This window comes from Calidris pugnax, unplaced genomic scaffold (assembly GCF_001431845.1).
Source record: "Calidris pugnax isolate Ruff unplaced genomic scaffold, ASM143184v1 scaffold273, whole genome shotgun sequence".
Lineage (NCBI taxonomy): Eukaryota > Metazoa > Chordata > Aves > Charadriiformes > Scolopacidae > Calidris > Calidris pugnax.
This window is the reverse complement of record NW_015094508.1, coordinates 7,374,861-7,398,363: the sequence shown is the minus strand read 5'-3', so window position 1 is coordinate 7,398,363 and position 23,503 is coordinate 7,374,861.

Genomic DNA, 23,503 nt, shown 5'->3' with positions numbered 1-23,503 from the left:
CTCAGGATTTATCCCTGTTAAAAGAGTTTCTGGCATTATTTGAATGCAGCATAAGTTTCCCAAGAACATAAAGCTCTACAGTACAGTAAACCAGATTTTTTTTCTCCTTCACGATCCCATTTAATTAGCATAAGCACAGGAAAATGTTATAAGGCTGACCTTCAGACAAACTAACAGCAGTATTTTATGGCTACTATTAGGGCAGGGGAAGTCAATACATTAGGTGCATAAAGAAGCTCCAGACTTTCACCCATTTAGATGCCCATCAAAACCTGATTCCTGAATCCCCCAACTATGCCTCTAAATAACTATTTAGCAAAGTTACTAAGAAATTAGGTTAGGTGCATTAGGCAGAGGGGTGGTAGTTATTCCTTACTTGCAGAATAGAGATGTTGAATCTTTCTCCCTTGTAGGTATATGCAGTCAGACCACATATATGTCAAAACAAGACACAAAGGAAATATCATTATTGTTTCCCACCCAGTGATTAAGACTGTCATCCAGGATGTGAAAGACCAGGGTTCAGTGCCCTTATCTGCCTTTGGAATTAAAATCCATACCCCACCTATGCTTTTTTTCTTTTTTTTTTCCCCCCAAACACCAAACTATGGGATACCTTAAGCAAGGCGTAAAGACATACACCACTAAAGGGAGATATGCCATTACACTGACACAACATCCTCTTGTGCATCTAGCCATTACACACTCTTGGAAATTCCCCCCACAGCATTTGTTTACATGGCATTTTGCAGTCAGGCACATGAAAATTCCACCCAAAGTGAGCCAGCAGGACAGGTGCCAGCTCTGAATGAAAAGCCATACTGTTGCATTTAGCACATCATTGAGCCTCAAATGATAAACTCTGCTGAGCAGTAAGCAGCTTTAAATCCTGGCATTTCTTAACTTTTCACTGTTTAACTATATTAAAACCAAAAATGCCTGCTTGCAATGTATTAAGTAGCAAGATTAGGAATTTTCCTCTATAGGACTTCCCAGGACTTGAGCTAATGGCAGTAATAAAAGGCTGCCTCTCATTTTGTGGCCTTATCTGTAGGGGGAAAAGACACACACCTTGCCAATTTGTTTTACAGCTTTTTGCAAGAGAGTAATGCAATCTGAGATCTGGAAGGAGTGGTTCTGCAGGCAAGCAGGCCATAGTTAATGTACCAGTCAAAATGATCTAGCTGATTCTGAGGAAAAGGTCACCAAAAACGCAAAACTTTAAAAATATCATGCTCTTAATGAAAATATTTATCATCTTTGACTTCTCTGTTCCCTTGCTAACAACATCCATGAAAACCACTGCTAAAACGTCCAAGATTCACACAGTGGACAGCAACCTACTGTGGCTGCCAGTTACTTACTTACTTCAAAGGATTTTCTTCTCTATGATAAATCAAAGATTTCAGTCAAATTAAAACCAAAAAAGCACCTTAAAAAGAGTAGTATGATTTTTTAAAATGAAGCACTCAAGAGTAATAAAGACATGAAATTAAGACCTGCTTAGGCAACATTAATTCAACTACCCATTTACAGATCTAACAGGGAATGGAACTGAAAGGACCAGCCTTTTACAAAGACACTTCTCAAAGCCAGGGCTAGTAATATTCACTGCAAAACTATTACCATCCAAAAAGTTACATACAATCATCCTGTCTAGTTTCAGTTAAGAAGTAGCAATGGCTTGTACATGCTTTTGGAATTTTCAGTTTGCCTATATGAAAAATAGGTTTCAGCATGTAAAGCAATTACATGTGCACTTAGAGACAAATCCCAAAACACCAGTACAACATTCCCCTCACAACAGGTTAACAGTTTGAATATATTTCAGCAGTAGGGCATTCATTAAAAATCTCTGCTTACTGTTGGGAGTCTGAGCTTTGCCCAAAAGTCCTTCTAGTTTAAGGCTGGTAGGAGCTGTGAAAATTCAATCAGCAAAGTGTGAAGCCTAACAGTAATTTCTGAATGTGCTTGTATTAGTAAGAGAGGGCTCTGAATCTGAACAAAATCTCAGGAGAAGTTCAATGTTACCTGTATAATTTTATGTCCAAGACAAATTTTGCAATAGGATTGAATCTTACTCTTGATGTGAAGTATGAAGTCCTCCCCAGATGAAAGAGTGAAAAGTCCTTCAGGGATTCACTTTGTAACTATGGAGTTAATACTGAGTTAATATTGAGGTTGGGTAAATATCTATTTACTTAGTTGTCTAACATTTTCTTTCCTAAATGGTGATTCCAGTCTAAAAGACTGAACACCACTGCATTCCTTTCCTGTGAACGTGGCAATTCCTAAAACTGAGGGCAGTACAGCATTTCAGTAGGGAGAGACTGAACCTCAGGACACTCCCTATGAGTCTGCAACACTCCCTCACTCCCCTCATCTGTCCATGATGTTATGTTGCATACTTTAATGATCACAAAACATTTTTTTTTTTAATGACCTCTGCCCCATTCTGTATGTTCCATATTTGGAGGGTGAATCAAGGCTCCACATGCAGTGCAAAAGGCTGCCTTCTGCAAGTATTCAGTTTGGCGAAAAAGCTGGAAGAAAAATCTGAATGAAGCCAGAACCACAGGAAGAAGACTCTGGTTTCACAGTCAAGGCTGATAAGTTGTAATCTGCAGCTTTTTCTCTGGACCTGTCTGTGTATAACACTTTTCTTCTAAGAGAGAGAGAGAAAGAAGGTTTCCTCTCTAGCGCTAAACTCCAGGCTGCCCGTAACTAAGAAACCTCTCCCTGAAAAGTGAGAAAATGAAGTGTGTCTTGTTTTATTTTGTTATTATGCCTACTAGTGGTAACACTTAAGAACCTAAGAAGCTTCTTGCTTCTTGCTGAGTCTAGACTGAAGTACATCCTAATTACCATAATCATATCAGGCAGTAAAAAAAATAAGCCCCCATACACACAATGAAGAGAAAACAACTTGATATATATTAGGTACATAAATTATTTCTTTCTGGGTGAATATCATTGCAATGGCTTAGACTAAGAGAAAAATGTTCTTTTAGACTGCACTAAATGGTAAACTTTTTCCAAGGTTTATGAGATTATTTAATGTTAAGGATGTTTCATCATTGCTCAGAAGTTAGTAGTATATACTCAGAAGCATATGGTGGAATAGGACATTTAGCATGATGGTATTTAATTGGCATATATCTATAACACATATTTGAAAGTATCTTATTTGTTGTCTTTTGAAGATCTGTAGTTAGATTTGACTTCCCAGGCAAATGACAGTGCACATCAAATTCTCTTTTTTTTCCAGAAAAATCCATCCCAAATTCCATGTTACATATAAATCTGTTTGGAAAAAAAATCCATTGTGTTTGTACAGATAAACTATGCATGGATCTTTATTCCTGTTTCATGTCAGCAAAAGGAGACATTTTAACCATTGCATGGAAATATTTTGCAGGTGCTGAGGATGAAATTTAATGGAATAGTTTAACTGTTGGAAAGATCCCGTAAGAGTTCAAGCAAATTAGTACTGAGAAAAATAACATTCTGTCACATTTAAAATTTTCTATAATCTTTTTAATTTTTGTCCAACTGTGTTATCAGGAGAGGATTCGTACCATTACACTAAAAGATATTCTCATCTTCTTCAAACCACTTTCCATTTACTGTGTAGCAAGTAGAGTCAGGAATTCAAGAATGTAACCTGTGTTGCATATTTTGATGGACATACCCTGAGGCTGCAATTCCGTAAGTGATTAACAGAAAGGAAACGAGTGCCTCATTGTCATTTATTGGCTGAAGTAATCACCACCATGACTGTCACAGAAAGCAGCATAAATTACTGAAAGGAAGAAGAAATGAGCTTCCCTCTAGGCATCAAGTTTACAGCACTAAGCTATTTCATTGCAATATATAGAGTAATTCAAAGTCAGATAATTCCCCACAGCATGAACAACATGAATAACTTTGCACACTAAAGGATATTAGTGATTTCCATAAAGTATTATTTAATCCCTTATTTTTTCCTAAAGTAAACTGCTGAGAAGAGTCTGTCATTATCTAGCAGGTGATCATACATATGCTCTTTTGTGACTGTTGACAACAGAAAGGAAATGCAGTTTTTAATGTCTTTATTTTCCTGGTTATTTGTACTAATTCCTTAAAAAAATACTAACAAATCAAATTAAGTGCCTCTACACCAATGCACACAGAATGGGCAACAAACAAGAGGAGTTGGAAGCCATTGTTCTGCTAGGAAGCTACAACACAGTTGCCATTACTGAAACCTGGTGGGTTGCATCCCATGACTGGATCATGGCTATCGATGGTTACAGGCTGTTCAGAAGGGACAGGTGAGGAAGGAAGGGTAGTGACATTACCCTCTATATCAAGAAATGGATAATGTGTAAAGAGCTCTCAGAAGAATAGCCACAACCAGGTTGAAAGCTTATGGGTAAGAATTAGGGACCAAGGCAACAAAGGGAACCTTGTAGCTGGTGTCAACTACAGGCTTCCAGTCAAGGACGCAGCTATTGACAAAGCCTTCTTACTCCAGCTACAGGAGGCTGGAGTCCTTGCAGGCTCTTCTACTGCTGGGGGACTTCAACCACCCTGACATCTGCTGGAAAAGCAGCATGGTGAACTGTAGGCAATCCAGGAGACCCCTGGAATGCACTGACAACTTCTTAAGCTAGGTAATAGACAGCCCCACCAGAGAAGATGCTGGAGGCAGCCTGGGCTGCAGTGATCATGCACTGGTGGAGTCCACAGTCCTCAGGGATATGGGTCAAGCAAAGAGTAAAGTCAAGACCCTGAATGTTAGGAAAGCAAAATTCAAGTTCTTCAAGGAGTTAGTCAATGGGACCCCCTCAGAAACTGCCCTCAGGGACAAGGGAACAGAACAGAGCTGGCAGATCTTTAAGGAATGACCAAGGCAACAAAGGGAACCTTGTAGCTGGTGTCAACTACAGGCTTCCAGTCAAGGACGCAGCTATTGACAAAGCCTTCTTACTCCAGCTACAGGAGGCTGGAGTCCTTGCAGGCTCTTCTACTGCTGGGGGACTTCAACCACCCTGACATCTGCTGGAAAAGCAGCATGGTGAACTGTAGGCAATCCAGGAGACCCCTGGAATGCACTGACAACTTCTTAAGCTAGGTAATAGACAGCCCCACCAGAGAAGATGCTGGAGGCAGCCTGGGCTGCAGTGATCATGCACTGGTGGAGTCCACAGTCCTCAGGGATATGGGTCAAGCAAAGAGTAAAGTCAAGACCCTGAATGTTAGGAAAGCAAAATTCAAGTTCTTCAAGGAGTTAGTCAATGGGACCCCCTCAGAAACTGCCCTCAGGGACAAGGGAACAGAACAGAGCTGGCAGATCTTTAAGGAATCTTTCCATAGAGCACAAGAGCTCTCAATCCCCAGGTGTAAGAAATCAGGAAAGAATGGCAAGAGACCAGTATGGCTGAATCTAGACCTAATGGTCAAACTAAAGGCCAGGAAGGAAATGTACAGGAAGTGGAATCCTCCTAGAAGCTATGCCAAGGCACACAGAGGTTATTTGAGACAGCCAGCATGGCTTCATGAAGGGCAAGTTCTGCCAGACCAATCTGGTGGCCTTCCATGATGGAGGAACTACATCAGTGGACAAGGGAAGAGCTACAGATGTCATTTATCTGAATGACCATGAGGCCTTTGGCATGGCCCTCCACAACACTTTTCTCTCTAAATTGGATAGGCATGGATTTGATGAATGAACTGGGGCATATTTAGTTTGGAGAAGAGGAGGCTGAAGGGAGACGTCATTGCCCTCTACAACTACCTGAAAGGAGGTTATAGAGAGGTGGGTGTTGGCCTCTTCTCCCAAGTGAATAATGACAGGACCAGAGGAAATGGTACGAAGTTGTGACAAGGGAGGTTTAGATTAGGTATTAGGAAGAATTACTTTACTGAGAGGGTGGTCAGGCACTGGAATGGCCTGCCCAGGGAGGTGGTGGAGTCACCAACCCCGGAGGTATTTAAGGAACATGTAGACATGACACTTCAGGGCATGCTCTAGTGCCCTACATTGTTGGTTTGTGTCTGTTTGGTTGGTTTTTGGGGTTTTTTGGGTGGTTTTTGGGGGGGTTGGGGTTTTTTATTTTGTGGTTGGACTCGATGATGTCAAAGGTTCATTCCATCCATGAAGATTCTGTGATTCTGTGACTATTCAGCAGATGAGGAATCAGTTAACGGTTGCATTGAGAGAGAAGTGGTCAACAGCTCAATGTCCAGATGGAGATCAGTGACAAGGAGTCTCACTCAAGGGTCCATACTGGGACCAGTACTGTTCAATATTTTCATCAATGACATAGATACCAAGATTGAGTGCACTCTCAGCAAGTTTGCAGATGACACCAAGCTAAGTGGTACAATTGACATGTCTGAGGGACAGGATGCCACCCAGAGGGATCTAGACAAGCTCATGAAGTGAGCCAATGTGAACCTCATTAAGTTCAACAAGGTCAAGTGCAAGGTCCTGCACATGAGTCAGGACAACCCTAATATCTATACAGGCTGGGGGATGATTGAGAGCAGCCCTGCTGAGAAGGACTCAGGGGTATTGGTGGATGAAAAGCTGCCTCTCTACTCCACTCTGGTGAGACCCCACCTTGAGTACTGGGACAGCCCTTTTAGCAGGGCCTGTTGTGATAGGACAGTGGGGTAATGATTTCAAACTAAAAGGGGCTAGATTCAGACTAGATATAAGGAAGAAATTTTTACAAGAAATGTAGTGAAACAAACACTGGAACAGATTGCCCGGAGAGGTGGAAGATGTCCCCTCCCCAGAAGTGTTCAAGTTCAGGTGGGATGGGGTTTTGCGTAATCTGGTCTAGTGGAAGGTGTTCCTGCCCATGGCCCGTTAAAACTAGATGTTCTTTAAGGTCTATTCCGACCCAAACTATTGTATGATTCTATGTCTCAAGTAGCAGAGCCAAATCCTAGTAATTCTAATTTCTTCAGAAGTCCAGATGTGACCATTTATCAAATGTGGATCCCAGCTATTTATTAAGTATCCATATTGGTCTAGCCCTAGGATTATCTATTCTAGCTTGGATAATGTAAATAGCTTTTGTCCCAACAAAATCCCAGAATCATAGAAGTAATAAAACATAAAAGCTCATCCTGTTGTTTGAGGATCTGGAAGGTCTTTTTCTTATAGATGTCTGTTTACAATCTCATAGATGCTGGGTCTCTCCAGCCAAAATGGAAAGAGATTTTCATTAAGACTAAGTTGTAATCAAGATCTTCCAGATCTTCAAAGGGTCTTAGGAGGCTTTTTCCACATAATGGAACACAGTGAGATTTCTAAACATCCCACAGCAAGAGTGAATGTTTTTCTAGCTTCCTCCCCTCAAGACTCTGCTTGTCAAAGATTAGTTACAGACCACAAGATGCAATTAAGCGGAACAGACAGGCCCACAAAAGGAAGAGGAAGTGTAGGCAATCATCTGTTACTGTTGTACTATTTCCACTCACACTTCTCCTTCTTTACTTTCTTGATTTATAATAAAAGTAGAATATGAAAATTTTGCTATACATTCAGTTATCTCCAGTGGCTTACACAGAACAGTAATTATCAAATGATGTTAAACATATTTGTCTATACCCTCAAGCTCTCTGAAGGTAATAATAAAAAAGCTTGTTCTAAATTTTTTCTTCTGCTTTAGCTTAAATATTACTTAAATCCTCTTGCTAAAGAGACATGACTATCTAGTTATCTCAGAGACGACAGGAGGAGTCAAACTGATATAACAATAAACAAGTCTGGAAAAAATGATGTTTTCTCCTTTTTAAAAATAGCAAAGTCATTGACTATCCAAATTAGACCTGAAATTCAGGTTTTATTTAAACAAAAGGTACGAGAAATTAAATAATTTCTTTACAAGGTGAAAGTTTGGCCACACAACTACAACACCCTGTGCTAATCTAAGAATAGGAGGATAGACCTATGCAAAAAGTGAAGATTGCCAAGTCTCAAAGCATGGAATATGGTACGGATCTGAACTTCGAGCAAAAATATTAAATCATGTGATAAGTTCATTCTTTCTTAGTCTCTTCAAAGTTGAAATTTCACATAACCATTGAAAGAGCTTTTTCAACTGGATGCATGCTTAATGCAGGTACTTCCAAATCCAGTATTTTTATATGACTGGACTTTACAGAATTTGAAAAGCTGTGTAATTACAAAGACCCTTCCTGACTCACTATAACCCCATTGACAGTGAGTTTTATTTTCTGTATTAATCAAAGACTCAAATAGCTAGAATTTTTGTATATGGGAAAAAATATATCAGTATATTCAAAGAACACATTTCACTTGTGCTGGGCTAGGATGGAGGAGGAAACATAGCTTGCAGTATAGACTTAATTGAGCTATTGAAAAGAGTATTCCATGTTAAAAGGCCTTATTTTGAATAACAATAGAACTTAATTGTACTAGTTATTTCCTATCCATTACCTTACTTTGGGATACAGAACAAAGAAAGATAAGAAATGAGTCAAACCTGTTTAAAGAGGAAGAGAGAAATCTCTACAGTGTTGTTTGCTCAGAGCAGGGGGGATCTGTAAAAGACCCTTAAGGTTATTTGGGGAAGGAGTGTTCTTGGCCTTTTTAGGTGCTGGCATTGTTTTTCCACTAACAAGATGACTGAAGTTGGTTAGCTGGAGTACTGAAGAGTTTCAGTAAAGAGCTAAATAAATGTAATGTACAGTGATTACACCTCAAAAACTAAGAGCCGTCAGATTGTTTTCTAATCTGAACAGAGTTTAAAAGTAATTTGATGTTGTTATAGATTAGGCTTCACCTTTACATCAAAAGGTGTACATATAACTGAGATGTTTTACTTGGATACCTTACGCCTCTGGGTTAAAGAACAAGTTCGTTCTTCAGTTTTGGTGCTATAAGGCATCACTGACTAAGATATGGTTCTTCATCTCCCAATTTTGTATGCTTTGGTAATTGGTTTTAATCACTGTTTTATCTGCAGATGTCACTTCATAGCACGGAGCTAAACGTCTGGTTAATAGGATTGTACTGGACTCCTTTTTTGTTTTTCTATCTGTGTTTGACAGTGGGCTACATCCCTTCCTCAAGGCACAGGAAGGAAACACAGTAACGAAATACATAAAAATACAGGTGGCTAGTTCTGGCTGTAGAAAGCTGTACTTCAATAAATGCTTCTTAAACATAAGCTTTCTCCATATTGGCAACTTCAGCAATGCTACTGCTTTAACTTATGAAGACCAGCTCTAAAATACATGGCAGACAGATCATTTACAGTCCCCAAAATATGTCTTGATTTATAACACAGTATAATACATTATAGAAGTATTCATCCTCATCCAAGGTAAACAAGAAGTAAAATACAGGTACAGTATTTGTGACCAATTAAGAGTATCAGCATATATCAATCACAAGGTAAGGAGAAATAAAATCAAAATAATTTTGACCAAGTTTTGGTCTCTCATTTAAAAATGACGTAACAATAATATTGCTACTTCCTCTTCTTTATCCTGGGCAGCTTGTTTCTTCTAAAACAGAAGCCCAAAACCAAGAGACAATGCTAGGCCCAGATTTACAGAGACTAAATCCCACTTAAAATTTTGTGACACATTTCTTACTGTCTAGGTCACTACGAAGGCCACAGCAGTTGATCAAAGGCTGTACAAGCACCAGGTACGGGCGTTTAGGTGGGACACTCAGGTAGAACACTAGGTAAGCACGAAGGCATTTAGGTAGAGGCCAGATGAATCTGTGCCCAAGAATTGTATTCAAGCAGATCTCACCTTGCAAGGGAGACATCTTTGTATGAGACAGCTGCTAATAACACATCTTTGTGTAATTTTCACATCTCTGAAATAAAAAACTCTCCCTCCAGTTTAAACTAATATAAGAGAATTTCAGTTTAGCCCAAGTTTATTAAGAGTGCAGGTTTCCAATTCATCAGGAATAATCCAGAAAAGTCCTGTTTTTCTGTCTCCCATGTCTGAACATGGAAAGTTGTAGCAAGCCAAACCACACTGTGAGACTACTCCTTACATAGTTCTGGTGCTCGCCTTCCACTTCATTTTTTCCATTTTTGGGGAGGAGACTGGCTAAGGTGGTCATTCCTCAGGAGTCCTTGATTTGGGTTCCTGCCTGCCATTGTGCATCTCTGAGCTCCTCTGGGCTTGTGCAGATGAGCCTTTAGTGAGTTGCTGGCTCCTGTGATGGGCTTGGCAAGATCTTATTTGGCCTCCTCCTCCTCCTGCTGTTGTCTCTCTGAGCTCCTTTCTGGGTGTTTTATCACATAACCTATCATTCAGATTTAAAAATAAAGAAATAGGAAAATCATTTTGGAAAATATTTCGTTTTTAAGGATGCTATTCAGAATTATAAGACATCTAGAAAATGGCTATTTATAATTTAAGCCTTCAATTTATCCTCACAGTCTCAAGCTGTAACAACTGACAGTTACAGAAGCACTGGTGGAATCAAAGGAAGTAAAATGGACATAAAGTAGTTCTTAAAAAAAAAAGTTGCATCTGATTTTGCACCTTTCTTTCTGGTTAGGTTTTTTTTTGGCTGGTTGGTTTTGGGTGTTGGGTTTTTTTGGGTTTTTTTTGTCTCACTATAGTTCTGCCTTGCTTGGCACATCTTAGAAGACTTGTATTTTGAACACACTCTGAGCTATATTTCTCCTGAGCTTATCTCATGCCTGGCTTTATCTTTTCATAAAACTTCTGCCTATTTCAACATCACATAGCAAGTGACAGATACAGGGTGATAAGTACTAGAATTAGATGGGATAAATACACATTCTGACTGTGGGTTCCAAATACTGCCATTGTGAAACCACACTTGGATACAGAGAGTCTGACTGGAGCCAAGTGTTTAATTTTTTTTCTAGAGTTCAGCAAGTTCTGGCACAAACAGCAGGTACCTCAGGTTCTTCTGCTGCTTTTAGAATAAGACAAAGTTCAGTAACACAGTATAAATTCTGTAAATATAAAACCAAAGGATTTTTGGCTTCATATTAATAGAGAGGCCAATGAACAGATTATAAACAGGCAAGAAGGGGAATCTCACTTTACTGACTTTGGCCTAAGATTCCCTGAGATAGGGAAAAGAGAAACCATAATTGCTTTTTCCTAACCAACACAGCACAAGCTTGACTGGTAGCAATGCTTATTATTAAGATTACTAGATTTTCTCTTTTATATTGTCCTGCTCCTCAAGTGATTAACTACTCAGCAAGACAGCAGCTTTAAATACTTCTGGTTTTTTTTACCATCTGGGCTTGCAGCATCTATAATTCTTTGACCACCAAGAATCCAATAACTGAGATTAAACCTAGCAACATTCAAGCTGCTGCTGTTTCAATTTATTGCCAGCTGTTTTAAAAAAAAGTAATTTAATATCTATATGAAAGCAAAGTATTAATAGAGTTTCTGCCTCTCTACCCCTGCTAGCAGGGCTCAAAATATCTAATCACACAAATGCAGAATCTAAGTCTCCTAGACTGCAACAAAGCTCAGTGATGACTGTTTGAATTGCCTCTTAATGTGCACATACGCCAGAGCACTGCTTGATTTCAAAGCAAAGACTCAGTCAGAATGACACTATGTCTTCTGAAAGAAGGAATGCATCATCAGACCTAGTAAGTCAGATCAAGAGACCAAACCTCTCTTGCCCTGCCAGTTGTCTGCATTAGCTGCAACCTCTAAAAGGTATATTTTCACCAAAATACGAGGTACTTGCTGCCTCTCACAGCAGTGACGTGACCTCTCTTGCCCTTTCACTAACTACCAGAAAACCAAGAGTATCTCAGCTCTAATCACTGTAGTGCCAAAGTAGTTGTTGGCTCCAACTGCACTGGCATCATCAGCACTGAAGGTCTTCTGACTGCTGGCAGGCTTAGTAATGAGTTTCCAGTACTAGGGGATTATCAGATCAGGCCTGTTTTACTACCTCTTTGTTCTAAGCAGAGATCTAAGAAACAATTAACTTGCTCGGGAAAAAGTGTTAAACTCCATTAGTGATAAAGAACTATTTCTTCTAGCCTTTGAAGGGGACTACAAACAGCAACCATCCCCTATATCTTAACCCTTTATTGAATGCCCCACGGCATTAATTAATTATTAATTTATTTTTTAAAAAAAATATCTATAACTCTCATAGGATATGAGACTCCGTGACATCACAGCCAGCCCAGGGTCTGCCTGTGTGCCTTCCTATTTTCTCTCATGCAACTTCACTGAATAATACAGTATGTCTAGAGTCAACAAAACATGGTCACTTGCTCCACACAAACTCCAATGAGCTCCATGGATTTGTTGCTCTTCACAGTGCCAGATACCAGACAACTGGGAAATCCAAGCATCCCTATGGACTACTTTATCACTTCAAGAAATCAACTCATGAGAGCAGCACAAAGACTTTCCAAAAAAGATTTGGGAGCAACTTCCTATTCACTAGAATTGTATGGTCCAACCCCAAGTCACAGGAACACCATCAAGAGGTTTAGCTTTCCTTCAGACAGAATTGCTCCACCAGCAACTCCAGAAACACCCTTCTAAACCACAAAGAAATCATCAAAGAGTCTATTGACAACTCTCCTTAACCTCCTCTTCAGAAGCCTTCCAATGGGGACAGCCACCTAAAAGCAGTTTTGAGAGGAACTGTAAGAGCTGTGGATCAACCCACTTCACAGCCTGGCAGCTACTTCTATTAGTTTTAGAAAGTGCCTGGGATTACCTAGGACTCAAAACTCACAGTAAAGTGCTCACAGTCAATTTCCAAACTCTTTCAAACTTTTCTGGATTTCCAGTGCCTAGCTGGAGAATGAGTGATGATGAAGAAGTCGGTGCCCTAACACACCTGAAGTAAGAGAGGAAGCACCTACAGGACCTCAAGGGCAAGAAATTCTAACTCTACTTCTGTTGCACAGACATTTTGCAGTCTCTCATTTCCAAATGTACAAGTACTTGACTTTGTATACAGTCCAAAATCTGTCTGTATATAGCATTTCTCACAGCTGCGATGACAGCACCAAGCCAGGCAGAGTAATACAACAGAGACTATTTCAGGGCAACATCTTAAGTGCTTGCAAATTAAGGAAACATGGTACTGGCTCTCATGTGAATTGCCAGTTCACTTCCCATATGCCTTTTGGGTTTGTCCTACAGAATTACTATCTCAGAGCTTCACGAGACAGGAAAAGCAGTCTTGTGATGAAACCCCTCCACTGCAAGCCAATTCAGTAAGTGCATTCCCTCCTTTCTGTGGCATCACTGCGGCTGTGTCTGCCTCTGCCAACGTCTAGACATAAGGAATACGGCACAAATGTAAGAGTTATGCCTTCATGAATGTAACAGGGGAGTTGCTGTGGATTACACAGAACAGGAAGGTGAGCTCAGTATTTACAGAGACCTTTTAAACCTACATCAGGAGTGAGATTTGTTTCTTTTTAGGGAGGAGGGACTATCCAGAGTTGAACTTTAAAGCAGAGAGGAAGAAAACCGTTCAGATGTAGGAAAAGGCAGTCAAGTGTGTGACCCAGTCTGAACTTATTTGAGTACCTTGAGATATATCATGTGGCACAAAGCTGCACAATAGGCAAAGGACCATTTCACAATGAGCTCATTCTGTGACAAAGTAGTTCTGTTAAAAAAGATGTCGAAATTTTTTTTTTGTCAAAAAGAAAATAAATTTTGTGTTAAACAGAAAGCAGTGTAAATGCAGCTTACGATACTATGTTCATTCTTGCCAATCACCAGGAAACTTGTAACTCGTCTGAAGGGATGAGAATGTTAAAATAAATGTCATAACATGCAACTTATATGATTTGACACTTGGTTCCAGGTACCACTAGAATAAAACACTCGTAAATTTTTAAAGTTTAAATATGACTGCTAGTGGCCAGTTTTCAAAAAGGGAGTGACAGGTAACTTCTGGCACAAAATCATTTCCAAGCTGCTTTTAAAAGAATTCCTCTTTAACAGAAAAATATATCTGTGACAAGGTAGCATAAGATAAAGCTGGAAATTCTCAAAGGCTGTGTATAACATGGATGCAATGCTTATGTCATCATCAGTGAATAAATACCTTGGTGCCTGGTTATGTTCATTTACACATAATCTTGAGAACATTGGTGAACTTCCTGAAGCACTCACTGAGCATCAAGGTCCACTAAAGAATGGGGTGATTGTAGAATCAGTCAACGAGGAATGAAGGGAAACCATAAGTGGGTTTTGCATTTTTCCAATGCCAATAAGCCGCAATTGCGTATTAGTTATGCAATATATAGGTCATGGTGGAAAAATTTTCATTTCAAAATTGTTTTTTTAAACCATGTCTGCTGAGTATTTTTCCTCATGCATGTATATATTTTTAAAGGACACTGGAAAAAAAATTTAAATACTTACTTGTCACTTTAGTTCTGAGTTAGAAATGCTGTTTGTGCTCTTTTTTAGATTAACCAAAATTCCAAGACACTTTTCAAATCTCCATCCCCCATCAGCTTAACAGTTGCCTATCAGAAAGGTACATTCACTCTGTAACCACATGGTAGGTTGCAAAAGAATCTTAAGTGGAAGGAAAAGGGGACAAAACACTTAATTTGGGAAATATCACTGTCAATTTGTAATTAACACTGAAGGAAACTTGGTCCTTTATTTAAAACATTCATATATAAGATAAAGAGTTAAATATATACCTTTTTGTTTTCAGAAAGCTCTAAAACTAAATCAGCATCCCAACTATTTATTAATCATTTTGGATGAATCACAGGAGCACCCAGATACCATCATATCAGCATAGTTCTCATCAAATGCTTATATGTGATAATGGGTCAGACCATCCACCCAGAAAAGTTATACTCTTCCTTGTATGTTTACTCCAATATTGTTATGTACTTATATGGAATTGTTAAACTAATCATATATTTGCCAAACTGGCTATAACATAATCCACCTATGGCTGACCAACTACAGAAGAAAAATTAAACAAACATTTTGCTGTTGTTAAACCTTTTTTTGTGGGTTTGAGCTTCTGAAGCCAGAAGGTCACTTGGATTATGTATACAATGTTGGTAATTTCATTCCTTAAATCTAGAAAAAGCCATGAAACTCACTATTTTCCAAAATAGCTTTGCAAACAATGACAATTATTGCCCAGACATTTTCAAACACAGCAGGTTATTGGCTTACGCAGTGATGGAAACCCTAAAAAGAAGATAAATATTTTGAAACGCACTGTAAATCAAATTTGTGCACTGGACTAAGAATGGATTATCTGCCTCTAAACAGCAAAAGATGTTTTAGTTTGAGGGGCTTTTTCCATGCTTATTTATTTTAAATTGTGTCTTTTTAAATTTTTTTTTCCTCAAGATATTTAGCAGTTGCATTGTAATAAGTACTCTACTATAATTAGTTATACATACTTTACTCATTACATTTAGTATGTCCAAGAATTCAGTGTTTCTCAATCTTTTAATCAAAAGTACATTTTTTGATTAAAAATTGATTGGGAACAATACAATGTCGGCTTCATGCTGCCTTGCAAGTATTTATAGCAGATGTATCTACAGTCCCGACTGGGCAAATTTCTATGATGTAATTAACTCAGCTCTTGACTAAGAATGAATCTGCAAGGAGGATTATTGTATTGTGATGTACTACATTCTGGTAGTGTGGTACCAAGTCAAGACAGCCACCTTCATTTCAAAAAGGATGTGGACAAGAAAAAAGACAGTCCAAATCAGAATTCATACAAGTGACTGTTCAAGTAGCTTTGCCTAGAATCAATCGAGAGGCAACATCAGGAAGCCAAAGGCACTGTTTTTATGTATGTACACTCAAAGCTGATTATGAATTATCAGGTTTCTGACTTTGCATTAGACTCTGCAAGACTGTTGTAGGATGAAGACAACATCACCTTCGTACTCTCCAAGGAGTCCTTCAACAGACCACAAGTTCAGGTTCCCTGTGCACCTTCATGAAAGAAGTAATAAAAGTAAGACAGGGCACTGCTAGATTGGCATTGAGGTTTTACTAACTAGTATGGAGCTGGTGTTGTACCCTTCTCTTTCCTAGCAGATCACAGATGTTAGAGGCAAATACAATGTGGGCAGAATACCCCAGACTCTGGCAGTTTCCAGCTGGAGGACAGTCCCTTGAAATGACCCACAAGAAAGCAGCATTTCACTAAGTCAGGTCATTATTTTTATAAGCTAGGGATAAAAGTTAAAAATTTTATTAAACAGATGCCTTCACTGAGAAAGATAGTCATAAATGACACTTCCTGAAAGTGTAGTGAGCATTCCATCCTTAATCAGATTGGGATATTTATTCCGCTAGCCCTTGTACTTTCATAACATCTAAAAGTACTTGTGTTTTCTCCTGAAAGACTACTGCAATGACATGAATCCAGCTGTTGCATTCCCTGTCTTTCCTCTCACCCTTAAAAAAACAGTTTTCTAGCTTTCCTCAGTAGACAAAGGAGGGAAAATGTGAAACAAGTAAACCATAAGGCTTGAAAAAAGGCTAACAAGAGAACAGTAACTCAGAAGTTTGGTTTTGGTTTGATGGTGGTTTGGGTTTTTTTTTTCCCAAAGGCAGTTTTGTGATTTTTTTTCAAATTCTGATTCAAATTATTTTCCCAAAGGCAGTTTCATGATTTTTTTTTCAAATTCTGGTTCAAGATTTTTGAGCAGTAGGACTGACTATTCATCTGTGCATCTTTTTCCAAGCTTCCAAGTTCAGGTAAGTACAGGCCATTAAAAGCAACCTCCAAGAACAGCATGAACTTGATCCAAATAAACATATACTGCTGAATGACAGTCACGGTATAATAAGGAAAACACAAGCAAAACCAAGCTGATATTTTACACATAAACACAGCACTTCATTGCACAACTCCAGACACCCTACGCAAGGTGATTGCTTTTGTAATCATGTTGCTCAAGCCACAGAGGAATGATCAAAATTTCAGTCCAAAGTTTACCAAAACATGTTACCACTCTCCTACCCTTTTATTTTTAAAGGACATTCAAGGTTTGTTGTTTTGAAGGCTTTAAGTCTCAGACTCTTAACAAGCAACATACCTCTTGGCAGCTCTTCACTATCCTCATGACCAGCTGAGAGTCAACACAGGCTGTAAGCGTTTGTTCATCAGCTCAGCAGAATTACACGGGACTCAGCGAGCATCTGGCATTTGAGAATGCTGCTGTCTTTTCAGCAGGCAGATTTATGGACATCATTTTTGCAACTGCTACTTTTCGTGATCATTTGCAGTTCACTCATCTGCTAAATACAGCATAGCCAATTAAAGCCGGCTATCCAAAGATGTATAGAGTTCAGCACACTGCTGCAAGTCACCAAGACAGTCACGGCTTCTTTCTTTTAATATTATATATAGCATTTCAGTTCACTGAAGGGATTAAACTGACCAAGGTTCTTTCTGTCTCTACAGTCCTGCCTAGGCCCTCTGCTTTCCATCTTGAGGACTGAGCTTCTGCAAGGGAAGTTCCCTTGGCCTCTCTGAGCTCAAGGTTTTTCTAGAAGTTTCTCAAACACTCTGTCTACCCGCAGGAGCCATCTCCTCTGTGCTGAAGGGGCAGCTCTACCTGGGACCTGTGGTCTCCCACTAATTCATTCAACCCTTGCCCTGGGATCACCTTGCTACCTGAGCTTGCCTCAGCCCCTCACACTCTCCCAGCTCATCCACTCCATCTCATGGTCCCACTCTCCCTCCCCATTCCAGTGGCATTCTTCCCTCACAGAGCAGCCCCATTGATGGGCATGCCCCAGAGCCACAGCCCTACCGTGGGCTCTCAGAAAGGGCTGAGGGACACTCAAGTACCAAAGGCAGGAAGGCTACGAGGTGGCTGCTGGCTGAATTTGAAAGATGCCCTGGAAAGTGTGTGTTTCTTAAGTGCAACCTGTCCCCACCATGTGTGCCAGGAAGGCCATGTCCCATTGAAACCAGTTTCATGCAGTGCTGTCCAAGGCACCACAAGCAGAGTCACCTGTGGTGTCTGAATCCACATCCAGCCTTTCTACTGTGTCTGCCCACAGCTTGGGAGTACCAAGGAGTCCCCAGCAAGTCTGTTCCCCAGAAATGTGTTTCTCATATGGGGAAAAGGGTCACATGCTGGAGTTTTCCATCTAGAGGAGAAAGGAACGGAGGGAATACACCCAGAGGCAGGAAACCAAGGCCCCAAATTCATAGTTCTCAGTAGGTTTTCTTTAATTAAAATCTGTGATCATCATGACTGCAAGAAGTGGCAAAACCAGCACAACTTCACAAATCTTCTCAAATACTTTACAGAAGGATGTTCGTCTTAATGCTTGAGACCTTTCTTAGGCTGATTTGGATTAGAAAGTTTAAAAAAAAACAAACACTAAACTATCTTAATAGAATTCAAGTCACCATCCTTTAGCTTTACAAACATTTTATCAAAGATTGCAGTAAGAAATCAAAGCTCACTCAACTTCTTAAACCACACTGAAAATCTGAAGATGGAATATTCTTCCTGTGTATTCTCCCTTTGTAGCTGGTGCAAAATGCAACTTAACCTATTTTCCCCTTTTATTTAAATAAGCTGTTCTGCAGTCTATTTTACAAGGACTCTTTGCAAGATATAGTTAATTGGTATGTGTAATTATAGCCATCATATTTCCACTCCTCCCTAGAAATTCAGTTACCAGCCCTATCCTTGACAAAATGCTTGTGAAGAATAATACATCTGAAGTCAAATGTTATCTGCTAATTGACAGGATGTTTTCAACAACGAAACCTTATCTTAGGTAAATAAACTTCTAAGGAAACTTTGAGCCAGAAAGGCCAAATGAGATGTTTGGGATTCCTTTTTACTGCAGAAGGTCTTGTTTTTATAGTGCATTTCAATAGCAAAGGCTAAATGTGAAAGAGAACCTGAGAGACCAAAAGAGAGGCTCAGTTCCCTCTGTTTATATTTGCTCCCATCTCATTTGCTCCTAACAATTATTTTTCATAATAGGAAAAAGCATCTTGATGGGGTCTTTAATTATTGCTGTAGAAATAAATGTGAAAAATTATCTTTATCTAGTATCTTGTTTGAAAAAAAACCAACCACATTTTAATGCATCTATGTCATTTGTTTCTTTGAATTCTTATTTAGACTTTATATTCGTTTTCACAGTTCAATATATAATTCACAAAACCAGCCTAAAATTAGCATTTTTAACATATAATAATGTTAAGTAACAGATGTGAAAACCCTTAATAACATTCACATTAAAATATCGGATCACAGATAGCGGTACTGAACACCAAATATGAGTCCACAGATGTGTGAAAGCAATAGGAAATAGGAGAAGCAGTCACCAAGGGGAAGAAGATGATGGAGGGAAGAGTAGTCCTGTCCCAGTGTGTGGATTCTGAGGAATGAAAATGCATCTTGGAAATGGACGGCAAACCTTCCAAACACACGTTGTTGTGTGTGCGCGAGGCCCTGACCCTGTCTCTGATCAGCATTCAATGATGGTAGAAGGCAGTGACCCTGCACTGCTGTAAAATTATTTGCTTTATAAAGCATAGCTGACCTCAGAACAAATGTGGTAATAATAACTTAAAATGCACTCTCAACTTAAGTGTGTCTCTTGAAATTCTAAACTCGAAGGTCTGTGTACTTCCATAAAAATATAACTGGAAGATGTTCCCACATGTGCAGAACTGTTACCACGGCTTACTTGAACACAAAGCATTACTCAGTACCAATCTTCTTCCAAGGGGAGAGAGACCTTGAATCCTACACAGAAGACTGATCTTCACTGCAAAACATAAATCATATTGTGAGATGGGTTTTCAAACATTATGAGCGATAATTTTGTTATGCCATAAACATTGCAAGAGACTGTACAGTTATAGACTTTGATGTCAAGGGGGGAGTGGGGAGAAGAGTAAACAAATACAGTGATTTCGATCTGCATAGCATTGAAGAAATCCAATTTCCAAAAGCCATGGCTTATCCCTTATCAGCCAGGCCAAATCTGATCCCTCTGGGTGGTCATAGCAACCGAAGCCTGGAGCATTCTCTGGCTGTGCCTTCACTTCTAGCTTCCAAAACACTTCCTTTTCTATCTCAAGCTGTGATCCGACGAATTTGTTCCAAACAGGATTACTAAAGAAGTGAGATTATTTATCTAGTGATCTTGCTACGTCTTTTCTGAAAAGGCCTTTCTGTTTATAGAAATGGCATCTTCCCACTCTCAATGCAGAAATACATATTCATAGGCTTTCCAGGTCAGATTTCTGTAATTTTCTGACTGACAGCTATACGATTTCTGAGCAGATACTATGTGTCCTGTAGCCTGTCAGGCTCAATGAAAATGTCAGTCCTGTGCAGAAATAGAAGAAAATAAAGGACCTGTGGTGCTCAAGTGATATGCCAGTTTAAGGGACACAGTATCCTTAAATGCACACCATACAGCATTCTGCGTGGCTCAGTTTCCTAAACTGGACATGAACTCCCTGTTTAGCTGGGCCAAATATACTTGGGAGACTACCAAGTCTCTGGTGCTCTAGTGAACCTTGTTCTGTGGCTGACTTGAGCCCTTATAAATCTGTTTGGGATTCCATCCTGATTACTGCATGCAAATGCTCTTACACCATTCTGTCTAGGACAGAGATTGGAGGGACCACACAGAAGCAATGATCCATCCCTTCCACCTAATTGTTGCTTGTGGTAAAGGGAAGACGGCCAGATAGGGTGTCACTTCTCACAGAATGACAGCCTCAGCTTAGTAATGGCCTTCTTTTAAGAATTATATTGGTGATTGACTGACTCCAGATGAGGCTCACAGGACTCATCCAAAGTCTATTGCAGTAAACCTCCACGAAAGAGTCCTGGATCTTAGTTCCTAGTAATAAAAAATAAAAATAATAAAAAAGTCAGCAAAACAACCAAGGCCTGTTCAGCATTCTACAGAGGATATTTAGAAGTCCTTCTTGTAGATCAGATAGCTTCAGAGAGAACAGGGAGTTTACTGATGAAGGAACAGTTATGGGGTATAGCAAGGGAAATCAGAGAAAGGAAAAGCAAGTATCTCAGGAAAAAATTGTGTCTGTTTCCTCAAGAAATAAACTGGAAAAGTGTAACAGGGAATTATAATAGCAGGGTCGGCTCCAGAAGGAAGTTCAGGCACAAGAAGAGTGCATTTTAAGAAGACTGAAGGGAATATTGTGTGCCAGGAATTCTATAGTCAGCATGGGTGATGTTATGTTTAAGGTACCAGGAGGAGGAAAAGAGACGGTAACACAACAGCATCTGTTTCAGTGTACCCAGTTTGTCATTATAATCCAAAACACAAAACACAAATGGTCTGGGGGGTGGAGCATGGGGGGTGGGAAATAACACTAAAAACTAAACAATAGTGGGAAACTTCACAGGTAGTAACGTGTAGTGTGAATGAATGGGAGGAAAGTCAACAGAGTCTTGGAATATCAGAGAAAACTGTTATTAGACTGTTATTTACTAAGACTACTCCATCTTTAACTTCTGATCTCTAGGGCAATAATACTTCGTGACAAAGCACAGGTAGAAATAGCCATACCTTTAAAACAGGTAATTGGTTTTTGAATCCTCATTTGTAAATAGAATAGAATAGAATAAAATCGTAACCAAAATTAGTGAAAGTCTTATCAAAATGTTTAAGGTTCTCTGTACTGTCTTTAACATCTTACTCACAATAGTAGAGTGATTATTTTCATTAAACCAGAAAGTAGTTTTTATCTGAGACACAAAAAATATTTCATAAGTCTTCATCAGAGACTTCCGTTTCCAAAAGATATTTTTACTGTACCAGGTAAGAAAAGAAGCACCTCTCAGCAAAGGTGACCTAAGCACCAAGACTTTCTTCTTTACATTTAAAAACATCATGGCTTCAGATAGATTTCAGATAAAACCTTAAAAGCTCAATGCAAGAAGGACATTTTATTGTTATTGTTATCATTGACTGGCTGTTAATGAAATCATTCCAAGAAGTACAGGATATTTTTGCTGCCATTAATTTCATTCTTGATCTACATGATTGCTTAGACTAAAATACTATCTAATAATGTACATGACCATGTTCTTGATTTTTCCTTTTCTTAATGTTTTGCTTATATATGACAAACATTGCTGCTGCCAAGGACAGGATTCTAGCATACATATAGATGTTACTTGAAAGAAAATATCTTAGATATATTTTGATGCATCTGACGAAGAAAACATTAAGCATACAGAATTCTAGTAACTGTAAATCAGGGAATAGAAAACTGTACCATAGGTGTCATTCTTAAAAGCTGCAGTTTTATTTTACTAAATTATCTATGTTAAAAACAAATCTGTGCCTGGTGTGGAATTTCACTGCATCAAGTGTTACAATATTTTTGTTTTCATTACAAGCAGGAGAATGCATGTAGAACAAGTGTTAAGAAACATGACAATAAATTAGAATATAATTTACAAAAGCAAAAAATAATAATAAAGTAACAGTGTACCACATTAATACTGAGTATAAAATAATAAGCAACTAATCACAATAATACAAAGGTAATTTCAGTCTGTATTATTAAGGATATCTATGTGACATTCACTCCATTACAAAGTTCCTAAGGAAATGGACTATTTTTGGGTGTATACACCTTGAGGGGTTAATCTCTAGATTTTTCTTTCTGTTTTGACCTTTTTCAGTTGATAGTATTGCTCAGTGAAAGTACTGGCACCAGATTGATTTCTGCATTCCGTATTCTACTATTTGATTCTAGGCTTGTAATATTTATAGCCTATACAAATAGTCCTTTTGTCACTATTTAGGAATATAACACTATTTAGCTTAGATTATATAGATGGCTACAATGTAGCAGCAGCAATGAACTGTGCTGTGGAAACCAATTATTTTACTTTGAATTAGGTTTCATTTTTCAGTCTTAGTCTGAAGCATTGCTTAGTTTGTAAATCCACATACATTCTGTGTTTGTTCCCTTTAACAATACAATTAAACATTGCTCCAGGGAGTTCTTTAAATTCCAACCTCAGTGCTGTTATGTTGCAGAGTAAACATCAGACTCCCTAGTGTTCTAGCACCAGTAAGAGAGCAAAATGTGTCTTTGGAAACACTCCTTACAATTTTAATGTCCTAAGTGAGGTAAAAAAAAAAAAAAAAAAAAAAAAAAAAATATTTTTTGTAAAGGGGGGGGGTGTTCAACATCTTTTGACTGCAAATCAGGTTCTGATTCTAGCATTGTGTCATTTCCAACACTTTTAATATTTCTTTTTTTTTAATGGAAAGATATGTAGCACCTTGGCACCAGTTTTGAAGGATGGGTGTGTATGTTCTGCAATATTTTTACTGACCTTTGGAGGATTCCTTTTCCTTCATATGCAGCTTCTGTGAGTAAAAGAATCTTCCAGAAGATGTTTGACCTGAATATGCCCAAATGAACTTTGCTTAAGGAAATTAAATTTAAACGTGAAAAAGTTTCTAAATATCTACT